We start from the raw sequence: 8142 nt of genomic DNA on the forward strand, positions 1-8142 counted from the left end.
TTTTCACGGGGTCCAGTGTTCCCCTGGTGCCCCATCTGCCAGGACTTCCCAGTTACACTCTCCCCATACATGATTAAATGTGCATTTCGGAGTGTGATGTAATTAGATTAGTGATTCCACATTATGCTCATCATTACAACTGGCACCCAAGCTGGTAAAGGCCTGCCTACAATGAGAAGAATAGCCTGGGGATATTGCTTATTATATTTTACAAATATTCAAATAATTTCCCCAAAAGACACCCGGTGAAGCAGCACTCGTGATCCAGCTTCACACTCAAAATAAGAGCCTGGAGCTATATCTTACGATTAGTGAGAAGCTAGTTTCCAACACTGCAAGGATCATTAAATCGCACATTAATATTAAAGCTTACAACACAGTGACCTTATCTTTTATTTCACCTATAAATCCAGATAGACTTCCTATCTGCTGATTGGTCAAATAATCTCCCTACTTGTCGAGCTGTCCACAACATTCTACCCTCAAGTACCTTCAACTCATCTTTCTGTGGCCATGTAAGCTCATTCCAATGTCGATTTTCAAATTGCTGTTTCTTGCAGTAAAGTTTAGTTGCAATGCTACTTTATTCTTCAATACCAAACCATGGTATTTCCCATCCTATTTAAAAGATCCAAAAAATATCATGGAACCTAAAGGTTGTACACAATTATTTTTGGTCGTCCATCAAAGGAAACAATGGGAATGCATGAATAAATCTGCTACAGAGTCAAACTGCTGCTATGATTAAACAATAATTCGGTGTTAGGTGTTAAAATAAATAAAAAAAAAAGAAAAATGACATGGTTACATCTGCACAATTCAACATGTCCGAAAGGGAGTAGGAAGAAGCAGACCTCATTTCATACGACCCATTTCGAGTACATATTTGTTTTTTCTAATTGCTTCTTTCATTTCATCTCCTGCCGTCTTTTCCTCCTCCACCTTTTGATGTGAGGACACAGTCGTATTTTAGTACCGTTTTTGTGTGTACAATATCTGGCCTTTCACCTCACCTATATTTGCAATTAGTTTAATTTTTTGTCACCTATTTTCCAAGCTGTGTGCTTTGTCATTCATTGCTCTTTTATGTCCTGCTGTTGGAGAAATAAAAGACTCCTATTTGCCCTCATCTGTTTCGCCTTTTTGGGTTCCCACCATTCTGATAATAACAGTAAATAAAAATAATAATAGCAATGGATTACATTTTATATAGCGCTTTTCAAAGCACACAAAGCCCTCACAATGAAGTGAACCCAGCATTCATTCGCTCGTCAGGCACACATTAGTGGTGGTAAAGTACATCTGTGGCCACAGCTGCCCTGGGGTAGTCTGACAAAAACACACCTACAGCTTCTCCCACCATCACCAAACATTAATTTTGTGTTGTGTCTTGCCCAGGGACACTACAACAGTGACTGGGTGGAGGGAACGAGGTTCAAACCGTCAACCTTTTGGTTTCTGGATGACCTGCTCTGGGTCCTGAGTCACTGATCCCCCAAATATGTATCGATTTCTGAATTTGTGGCAATTCCAGGATTTTGTGCAACCGGAGTCAACATTTCTTTTTTTTTTCTCTTTGGGCTTTTCCCTTCAGGGGTCGCCGCAGCAAACCAATTTTATCCATCCAATCCTGTCTTCTGCATCTGTCTCTCTCACATCAACTACCCTCATGTCCTCCTTCATTACATCCATAAACCTCCTCTTTGGTCTTCCTCTCTAAACGCAGCATCCTTCTACCAATATATTCACTATCTCCCCTCTGGACATGTCCCAACCATCTCAGTCTGGTCTCTCTGACTTTATCTCCAAGGCCTCGAACATGTAATGTCCCTCTGATGTACTCCTTCCTGATCCTATCCATCTTGGTCACTCCCAATGAGAACCTTAGCATCTTCATCTCTGCTCCCCTCCAGTTCTGCTTCCTGTCTTTTCCTCAGTGGCACTGTCTCTAGATCTAGACCAAACAACATGGCTGGTCTAACCACAGTTTTGTATACCTTTCCTTTCATTTTTGTTGAAACTCTTCTATCACACATCAACAACCAGAGTCAACATTTGCTTCTCCAAATTATTTTGTGAGGGAGGAGAGAGCAAGAATTTGTGCTATGTTATATTTGTTGCAAACTTGCTGCAACGTCTGTTCTGTGGAGCATGGAATGGATTTCAGAGTCAGAAATCGTGGGACAATGACATGAGCCGCATCACTGACAGATTTTAAAAATCATTTGGCCCACTGGCAACAGTTTGGATGCCCCTGCTATAAACAAATGGGAAAAACACAACACTTTTGTATTCGTTTTTGGCCATAAAAAGGCCAAAATGTTCCAAAATGCAGGCACATGTCGTATCCTTTTAAGCAAACCACTTTTCTTTTGGTTCTGGATAGCTGTCATTGACAAGCTTTTTAACTGCACATAAGTTCAAATTGACCTTGACCACATAGTTGTGATACAAGGTATTGTACCTCAAGGTTGAATTGTTATAGTTCTGCATAGTGCATGAACGTTAGGAAAATAGGGTGTATCAAGAAAGTAGAAAAATAGTTAGGTTTGAACAAGGTCGCATGGGGAAACTGTATTCTTTTCAGTTTTCTACTCTACTAACTCTCATGTTCTTGATCTTTTTAAAAATGATTTGCTTAAATTGGCACTTGGGGAAAAAACACAATGAAAATAATAATATAATATAATAATATTAATATAATATAATATATAATTAATATAATATATGAATAGAATAGAATAATATAAATAAATAAATATAAATAAATATAAATAAATATAAATAAATATAAATAAATATAAATAAATATAAATAAATAAATAAATATAAATAAATAAATAAATAAATGAATGAATAAATGAATAAATAAAAAATAAATAAATAAATAAATAAATAAATAGATAAATAAATAAATAAAAATAAATAAATACATATAAATAATAATATTACTACAAGCAAGATCAATGACTCTTCTCATTGTGGTTGGTTGGGTATCTTATATATACTGTATATGACATGAATAATTGAAAATGTATTTTATTTGTCAGTATCATCAGTTGTAATAGGATTGTAACAAATAAAATGATATATAAAACGTTTCATTTAATAAAATCTCAAGATCTCAAGAATTTGAATAATCGACACAAAGTAGGCTCTCATGTCATGAGATCTCGTAAACATGACAATATTTCCTGCTGTCAGTCACCCCCCCCACACACACACAAACATATAGTTCTGTACTCTACAATGTATATTCTATGACCCAGTGATATGCATATCTGTTATCCTTAGTGAGATAAACATTTGCTCCATCACTCATCTCTTTAGCACTTTTTAGACTTGGTTAATGACTCCCATCCCAGTAAACAACACATGCATGCACGCAGCACATATACACAATATACACCCACACGCACCCACTCGGAGGCACATCCCCATATATGCCCAGGCGAAGCTAATGAGTGGTTTCCTGCAGCTCGAGCTGTCATTGCAGCGGTGGGAGATAATGTCAATATTAACTGACCTGTCATAGCAGATGGGTACTAGGAGGATAACACCACGGGGAAGTGGTAAGAGCCAGAGGTATGCAGATTTTAATGCTGAGCTGTAGGACACTGCCCGACAGCATCAGTTATTATTGCTACTTCTAGAACTCCTGTGCCCATCAGCTTGATGTAGGCTTTCTAACAACAATTTTAACTGTAATTTTACTTGACACCCAGAAGAATGTATTAGTAGATATGGCCAAGTCTGAAACATGATATTTCAGTGGTTTCTTACACCTTGAAAACTTTTATTTCCTTATTTCTCAATATTAGTACTACAGACCGTGCAGACAAAGCATTATTTGAATTATATGAATGCCGTAGAAAGCTAACATCAAAGCTCAGATCTGAACTTAATGTATTTATGTCATGCTTTGAATTTCAAAAACTGTTTTGTCGCATTACTAATCGCAGCCATAGGAAACATTTATGAAGGCATAGTCTTCATCATGTTTTTGTAGAGCTGCTGCTGGTCACATTTCTCAACCAACCTTCAAAATTCAGAGTGACTAAAGTGGAACCTCGGTTAGCATCATTTGTAATTCAAACAAAAATTAAAAGCTGAAATACAATTTTATATGAAAGCTGTCTAACAGGTGCAGCAACATGGAGCAACAGATTTGCATGGATCCTCTTTCTTTTTATGACACATGCAACCAAATCCTTCTAATGGCAGATTCTATAGGGTTCGAGCATAACTGCCCCATTGGCCTGTACCAATACTGGTCTTTGAATGACAAAGACATTTCCAGACAATGCCAAATCTAGGACAGAGAGCTGTCAATAATAGGAAGTCCTACAATACTCCACAAAACTCTACTGCTGTAGAGCAAAGCAAAAATTAGAGCAAAAATTATTTAGCTTGTGGTGTGTAAGTACAGGTTATCACTTCTCGTCATCACTCACCACTGATAATGGTTTGTGAGTCTTCTTTTCTAAGGCGGTGCTTGCAATTGTGTCATTTATTGTTTAGATTCATGGTAGCCTGGGGTGATGCTTTACCTCTTATGTTTCAAGCACAGGAAAACTTGATCCCCACCAAAAACCTGTAGCTCCACCAAATATCCAAGCCATCCCTTCAGGCACGGTATGAGGGTGAACTCAGGGTAGAAGGAAGCCTTTCATGTGTGGGGAAAAAAATAAAGCGGGAATTGTAACAGGGTTAGGTCACACCTGTATTGGACTCAAAGAGACAGGGAGGGATAAGTGTAATACCAGCGAAGGGAAAGGGAGAATGGCAATAGAAAGGAATCTTTTAGTGAAGAAGGTGTGAAAATCATGGTCTAAGCTTTGGGTCTTTTTATGGAAGGACAGTGGATGTGTGGAAAGTGAGGCTACTGAAGTGGGGGGGGGGAGTGGAATAAGAAAATATTTCATGAGCATTGTGCGAACCGAGAGAGAAATAGAAAATAAAAGGCTCACTGCACACTAGGGCATGACTCTACGAGACGATGATTGTCCTTGTTTGTTTTGCTTGCTTTTTGTATTTGTGTGCTTCATCTCCTAACTCCTACTGGGGAGAGGGCATGCCTCAAGCTAAAAAGCAGACAGCTAATCTGGACCTCCGCCTTGTCTCATGCTGACCAGCTCCTCAGGAGTCTGCTATGACGAGGGGGCCTAGCGGCTGTGTCCCTGGGACCTGCAGTGCAGACGTCTGGGATTGCTTTCTGAAGCTCTTCCCAGTGCACCTGTGATCACATACAATTATCCAGCACCACACTGTGCGGGAGGAGGAGCTGAAAACACAGTACACTCGCTGTTGCCATTATGAAACCATTTTAAACTGTGCAGGCAATGTTCTATGTAAGACATTCCAAGTTGATACAAATGTGAACAAGCACTGTTTCAAATGAAGGGTAAAAACAATAAAACATACCTTCAACCTTAATTTTATGACAAATAACAGGAAGTAGAAAGGCAGGATTACCATTTAGAAGGCAAGTCAAAGACTTGAGTAAAAGCTTCATTCACTTAACATTGTTAACAGAAGAGTAAAAAGCATTAAATACGCACCCTTAACCTTTTGTTGGGCATGTCGTCCATGTGCTAGGGAGGTGAGGCGCTTCACACTCTATAAACAAAAACATTCCGTTACTGTTACTCATTCATTCATTTTCTAACGCTTTTCCTCACGAGGGCCGCGGGGGTGCTGGAGCCTATCCCAGCTGTCTTTGGGCGAGAGGCTGGGTACACCCTGGACTGGTCGCCAGCCAATCACAGGGCACATATAGACAAACAACCATTCACACTCACATTCATACCTATGGACAATTTGGAGTCACCAATTAACCTAGCATGTTTTTGGAATGTGGGAGGAAACCGGAGTACCCGGAGAAACGCACGCATGCACGGGGAGAACATGCAAACTCCACACAGAGATGGCCGATGGTGGAATTAAACCCTGGTCTCCTAGCTGTGAGAGGTCTGTGCGCTAACCACTAGATCGCCGTGCCGCCCCGTTACTGTTACTGTTTATAATTATTTAAATTATTTGTACAAATTACTGTTTACGCTGTTGTTACATTGTTCATATTTTATGTAATCTATTTATTCTCCACATTATTTATTATTTATTATTTATTATTTATTATTTATTATTTATTATTTATTATTTATTATTTATTATTTATTATTTATTATTTATTATTTATTATTTATTATTTATTATTTATTATTTATTATTTATACGACATTTCGTTGGCAATTTCACTGCTGTGTTATTGTGCAATGACAATAAAGAAAGTCTATGTCTATGTCTATGTCTATGTCTATGTCTATGTCTATGTCTATGTCTATGTCTATGTCTATGTCTATGTCTATGTCTATGTCTATGTCTATGTCTATGTCTATGTCTATGTCTATGTCTATGTCTATGTCTATGTCTATGTCTATGTTCCGTACTGAACAGCGGTTGTCATCACACTTTGCCATTACTGGAACCAGTTTGTGATGGTATCAGGAAAGCACAAAAAGGCGAAAGAAAAACTTGTGGAGTTAGCCATTTATACTGAGTTTAAGTTTCATTAGATGTGCTGAAGTCTCATAAGACCTATGACAGCAGAGATTTTGGTTGAATGTCAGTTGAATTTCAATTTGCAAAATCTCAGGAGCGAGTAAAACCCAATAGGCCTGAATAGCTTGTGGAGCTAGAAACATTTGTCCAGGCGTGCGCCGCTGGGCAGTCCATAGCCCCTTTCATCTACAGGGTGTGGAGGGCCATCTCAGATCTCCTAGAAAAGTGATGCCATACCCTGAGGTAAGTACGCCATTAGCTTTCACTTTCGTCTCTTTCAGCCATCCATCCAGCTTGATGCCCTTTACCGGTCGTCCACAAAACCCAATTACTCTTGTATCCATCAAATACTCTATACATGCGGGGGTTATAACCTGGATTTTCATTGCCTTGTTTGTTGCCGCCTTTATTAGGTGCTGCTTCCAATTTTATCACAGTATGTTCATTTTGTGATTTGCTTAAATGCCTGAATTTTTCTCAGCAGACACGACCAGGACCACATGGTATCGTTAAAAAAGAAATAATAATAATAATAAGGACAAAATAGTTTCATTTATATATAGGAAATAGTACAAAATAAGAGCACGAAACCAGGAACTAAGGCTTACAAAGTGAAACACAACAAACTGTCACACAGGCAACAATGCAGATTGTGATAGTCATGAGACACTCAACTCACGACACGATGCACAAGATTGGGAAATTGATGCTCAAAGATATGATTGCCATCAACGTGTTTTGAGACCAAATAAACCATGTTTATAAAAACCATAATGTTTATAAACCATAAGGTTTTTTCTCCTGCCAACAGTACTTGTCTTTGGCTGTTTATGTCAAGACTGCCCTTTGACATTTAAAATAAAACAATAATTATACATACTATACCTGTAAATATTATAATTCATCAAGGTCGTTGTATTCTCAGGGCATTCAGGTTGTTCATGCACAAAGACAAAGTAGGACCCACACCAGTCAAACTAGATAGGACAGCTCGAGTCTATTGTAGACACGCATTGGAGCTGCAGTCGCAAGATTGACGGTATCAGACGTGGTGGCAAGCCCTGAACCCAATGGTCAAGCACCAGAAGTCACGTTGTCTTGGCTGACACGTCTCTTCAACATTGCGTGGACGCCAGGGAAGTACAATTGGATTTGAGGACGGGGGTGGTGGACCCTCTTTTCAAAAAGGGTAACAAGAGGGTGTGTTCCAACAATAGGGAGATCACACTCCTCACCCACAACCACAGACAAAACCACGGTTGTGTTTTGGAGTCACCAGTATCCCCGATTGTGGCCACCCTCTACATGGTGCGTTCTGAACTCCTTTAAAAGAACAGCACCAAGTCAGTGGTACAGATATGTGAATGACACATGGGTCAAAATTAGAAGCCAAGAAGTTCTACCCTTCACCGAGCACATTAACTCAGTCCACACGTGAGGATGTCAATAATACGCCTGCAATATGTTGGCTTTTTTGGACTATGACATCTATATTGCAGAAGGCAAGGATCTCCACACACTACACACAACTGACCAATAACTACTTGTTGATTCACACCACCCACTGGTACACACACTGGG

General features: G+C 39.0%; 1 protein-coding gene across 2 annotated transcripts in view; it reads right to left on the reverse strand.

The window, feature by feature from the left end:
- Nucleotides 1-5597, reverse strand: part of sdk1b (sidekick cell adhesion molecule 1b) — a 264413-nt gene extending 258816 nt beyond the window's left edge. Inside the window, exon 1 of one of the 2 annotated variants that reach the window (XM_058079948.2) lies at nucleotides 5562-5597. The gene's annotated coding sequence lies outside the window, so the exon portion shown is untranslated. The remainder of the gene's footprint in view (nucleotides 1-5561) is intronic. The other variant, XM_058079957.2, reaches the window with a different exon arrangement.
- Nucleotides 5598-8142: the final 2545 nt, after the last annotated feature.

Source organism: Doryrhamphus excisus, linkage group LG9 (genome assembly GCF_037039965.1).
Source record: "Doryrhamphus excisus strain RoL-2023G ecotype Guam linkage group LG9, RoL_Dexc_Guam_v1.1, whole genome shotgun sequence".
Classification (NCBI taxonomy): domain Eukaryota; kingdom Metazoa; phylum Chordata; class Actinopteri; order Syngnathiformes; family Syngnathidae; genus Doryrhamphus; species Doryrhamphus excisus.